Source organism: Oncorhynchus gorbuscha, unplaced genomic scaffold (genome assembly GCF_021184085.1).
Source record: "Oncorhynchus gorbuscha isolate QuinsamMale2020 ecotype Even-year unplaced genomic scaffold, OgorEven_v1.0 Un_scaffold_13283, whole genome shotgun sequence".
Classification (NCBI taxonomy): domain Eukaryota; kingdom Metazoa; phylum Chordata; class Actinopteri; order Salmoniformes; family Salmonidae; genus Oncorhynchus; species Oncorhynchus gorbuscha.
This window is the reverse complement of record NW_025755482.1, coordinates 1-5,000: the sequence shown is the minus strand read 5'-3', so window position 1 is coordinate 5,000 and position 5,000 is coordinate 1. Positions and strand designations below refer to the sequence as shown.

General features: G+C 41.8%; 1 pseudogene; it reads right to left on the bottom strand.

Moving 5' to 3' along the window:
• Nucleotides 1-4,826: 4,826 nt before the first annotated feature.
• Nucleotides 4,827-5,000, bottom strand: LOC124030635 (annotated as a pseudogene; the record flags this gene model as incomplete).

Here is a 5,000-nt window from a genome sequence, read left to right as displayed (position 1 = left end):
CAGTGGGTCTTGTCAATGGCTTGAACCAGCAGTACTCAACTGCAGTCAAGCAGTTGCAACAGCTACTGAATAAAACAACTGAAGTTTTTCCTCATGCACAGGTTTATGTTCCCATCATACACTTTTCGGATGAGCTTTCATGGGAAAAGCAGAATGTTCTGAATCAATTGAATCAGTATATTCAGAAAAATTGTAGGGAACTACTAGACCTGAATAAACTTAGATTTCACACAATGCAGGATGATCCAATACATTGGAGACCAGATACAGCTGTAAACATTTTAAATTACTGGCTAGACCAGTTAAACTATTAAGAGGGGAAGAGTGTATTGATATTACTCCCCAACACTCTAATGTACTGAATCTATCGATTACTTTTAGACTTACAGCGGCAGAACAGCAACTTCTGGAGAAGGGCCTTATGTTTATTCCGACACCCGCTAAGATCGATCGTATGGAGCTCAGGAGGGATTTGCACACTTATCATAGAAAATTAAAATTACTTGACCATTTTAATTATAATACTGACAATCAAAGAGTACCATTCATTGGTCCATCACACTGGGAGCCTAAGCTACAGGGAGTGTCTAATACGATGCAGACTTTAATTCAAAGGGACTCTACTTCCTTTAGTACATTTAGGTTCTATATGGCAGGAAAGGATAATCTTACAAAACAAGAACGGAATTCCTTAAATTCCTTAAGTAAAATTCAAACATAATTATAAAACCAGCGGATAAGGGATCAAAGATTGTAATTTTGGATAAAACCCAGTATCTGATAGAGGCGAACAGGCAGTTGAGTAATTCTAAACATTATAGGCCACTGACTCACTCATTGCAGCAGGAGACCCAGAGACAAATGAGGGCGATTATAGGGCAACTTCATGAGAGTAATTACATTACAGACAAACAAATGTTTTATCTATTTGGACCAGATACCCCACGCCCCAGACAATTTTATTTGTTGCCTAAAATCCACAAACCTCCTGAGACGTGGACCATTCCCTCAGAGGTTCCATGTGGTAGGCCGATTGTATCGGATTGTGGTTCGGAATCTTATAGAATAGCAGAGTATTTGGATTATTTCATAAATCCCCTGTCACGGAAACATCAAAGTTTCATTAAGGATACATACGAATTTGTGACAAAATTGAAAGGAATTAGTGTGCCTAAAGAAACTGTGTTTTTTTCAATTGATATTGACTCCTTGTATACTAATATCGACACCAACTTGGGTCTCAGAGCAATCAGAAATATTTTCCATAAATATCCAGACCCAGATAGACCAGATGGGGCGTTGCTACAACTATTGGAACTTAGTTTAACAAGAAATGACTTTGAGTTCAACTCGGATTGGTTCCTCCAAATTCATGGTACAGCTATGGGGAAGAAGTTTGCCCCATCATATGCCAATATTTATATGGCAGAATGGGAACAATCTGCCCTCCCAAAATGCATAAAAGCTTCCATCCTTGTATTTGCGGTATCTAGATGATATATTTGGGTTATGGACACATTCTGCCTCAGATTTTATGGAATTTGTGAGGATTTTGAATACACATCATCCGTCGATTACGATTAAATACAACGTTCAGCCGGAACGAATAGAATTTTGGATACAGAGGTATTTTTTGTAGAGGGGAGGGATAACCTGAAGCAATTAGCAACAAAGGTTTATTTTAAACCCACGGACACTCATTCCCTCTTACATAAATCCAGTTTTCACCCAAAACACACCTACAGAGGGTTGATAAAGTCGCAGCTTATAAGATTTCATAGGATTTGTACACAGGAAAAACATGTAAATGAGGCTATAGGAATTCTCTTTAAGGCTCTTAGACCCAGAGGATACTCAAACGTTTCCTCCGCACTATAAGAGCGGAGGTGAACACTATGGTGGCAACTGGACCTATACATGGGAGGACTAACAATGATGGCTGTATTATCCCATTTGTCACCACGTATTCACAATCTTCTATGAAGTTTAATTCCATAGTGAAGGATCATTTTAAGCAGACAAGGGGGATGGGGACACCCTCCAACAGTTCAGAGTAATATCAGCATATCGGCGAAATAAAAATTTGAAAGATGTGCTGGTACACTCTGGATTCAAGGAGAAGCTGGTGCGGCGGGGACCACACTTTAGACAAGTTAAATATATTCAGAATAAATGGTCGGGTCTAGGGGTCCCGGTGTGGGAGGGATTCCAATTGAAGACTACTAACATTGTATATGGAATTGAGTGTCTGAAATGTGGGAAATGGTATATTGGAGAAACTAGGAACTCCCTGGAAGCCAGACTCAAACAACACCTATATCATATAAGTAAAGAGTCAGTTAAAACCACACTATACACCCACTTTAGATCTCATCCAGTAGCCCAGTTAAGAATAGCGGGGTTGGAATCTAACCAAGGGTGGTCGCTAAAACAGAGACAGATCAAGGAGCGAAGTTGGATCAAAAATTGGGTACTTGCAATCCCACAGGTCTCAATGAAAAGTATTAGAGACTCTAATTCTCCCAACCTTGATCTGAACATTAAACCTGAACCATCCCTATCCCAGTTTACCCTCACCTTAACCTGAGCAATCTCACTCCTAACCCTAGCCAAGTATCACATTCCTAATTTTAACCACAAATCTCAACCTTAAGTCTATTTTAATAAGTTTAAAACCTCATTTAATTCTGACTATAATCCTAACCCTAACCCTAACCCTGACCTTAACCTCACCCTTACTGTAGCAATCCCCATCCTAGCTCTAACCTTAACCCCAATAACCCTAACCCTAACCCTCTAACCCTCTAACCCTAACCCTAACCCTAACCCTAACCCTAACCCATCCTAGCTCTAACCTTAACCCCAATCATATAAGCCTAATCCTAAAACCGAATTTTGACTAGAACCCTAACCCACAAATCTCAACCTTAAGTCTATCTTAATAAGCTTAAAACCTTATTTAATTCTGACTAGAACCCTAACCCTAACCCTAACCCTGACCTTAACCTCACCCTTACTGTAGCAATCCCCATCCTAGCTCTAACCTTAACCCCAATCATAGAAGCCTAATCCTAAAACCGAATTTTGACTAGAACCCTGACCCTAACCCTGACCTTAACCTCAACCTTAAACCGCAGCAATCCCCACCCTTGTCCTAACCTTAACCCTGATCCTGAATCTAACCTCAGCCCTGACAATAACCTCAGATCCAATCCTGACCCTGAACATAATCCTGATTTTTAACCTCACTTCAAGCTCTAATCCCTAATCCTGAACCTGGACCTAGATTCTGACTTGAATTCAAACCCAAATTCCCGTATAACAAATTATGTATCCTTAGGAGCAATAGAATTAGAGAACAGGTGCCCGTGTATATGGTCCTCTTGAAGGGCAATTTTTTCCTAAACCTAACCCTAACCTAACCCTAACCCTAACCTAACCCTAACCCTAACCCTAACCCCAATAACCTAACCCTAACCCTAACCCTAACCCTAACCCTAACCCTAACCCTAACCCTAACCTAACCCTCTAACCCTAACCCTCTAACAACCCCAATCAACCTAACCCTAACCCTAACCCTAACCCTAACCCTAACCCTAACCCTAACCCTATGGACACATGGCAACCAACCGAGGACCGTACCTGCATAAGGGACGCAACTCAAGGACTTTGCCTGATCCTAAGTTGAGGTGACAGACCTACCTAAACTTAACCTTTTCTATACCTTACCCTAACCCTAACCCTAACCTTAACCATCCCAAAACCCATACCTAAACTTAACCCGAACCTTAACCCTTCTTAAAAAACCATATCTTACCCTAACCCTAAACCCTAACCTTAACCATTCTTAAACCCTACCTAACCTTAACCTACAGACAGACAGTCCTTTAACCCAACCAACGGGTTAATCTACAAGTGGGCTACCATGGGGCCTACTACTTTGGCCCGCCTGCGCCCGTACCCTCCGACCCGCGCGTATATGATGTGGAGTGCAACCCATCCTCTTCCCCCTCCGGTTTCCACGTGTCAGAGATGGAAGTGGATCAACCGACTCAAAACTAGAAACCTAACCCTAACCCTAACCTAACCCTAACCCTAACCCTAACCCCTAACCCTTATTTTAATGTCTAACCCTAACCCTAACCCTAACCCTAACTCCTAACCCATAACCCCCTGGCCCCTAACCCCTAACCTAACCCTAACCCCTAACCCTAACCCCTAACCCTAACCACCTAACCCTAACCTAACCCCTAACCTCACCCTCACCCTCACCCCAGTAACCCTCTAACCCTAACCTAACCCTAACCCTAACCTCAACTATTCCCCCCTCCGGTTTCCACGTGTCAGAGATGGAAGTGGATCAACCGACTCAAAACTAGAAACCTAACCCTAACCCTAACCCCTAACCCTAACGCCTAACCCCCTAACCCTAACCCCTAACCCTAACCCTTATTGTTACCTGAGAAAATAAATAAATGATACTAAGCCCCCTGTCTTTTCACTGTTAATGTTGGAAATTGTTACTAGATTTGTTTTGTTAGTGAATTGACACCTCTTAATGTCCTATTTTTATTAAATGGAAGATGTTATGGGTGTAAATGGCACAGTGATGCCATCTGTTGGTAAATGTTCATTACTGCAACTCTTGTGTTTACTGGGGTGCTTGAGATACCTGGATGTGTTGTGATGTACTGAACAAGACTGGTCACTCGCATCAATGCCTATATCTCGTCATTTAACGTTCAACCAGTTGCTCAATCTGAAAATACAATATAAACCAACGAAGCAACTCTGTTTCCTCTGTCTGATTACTCTTTACAATGAAAGGGGGGTGCACCGTTCCTGGAGGTACTGCAATACCAGGTCGATGCGTGGAGTGGACGGAGCAAGCCCCTATTCCATCTCCTATTCCAAAATCAATTTAATATATGGTCCCCAGATAGGGGACGTATCAGATATTAAACTGATAAGAACAGATACTACACTTGATCTTAGCCAAA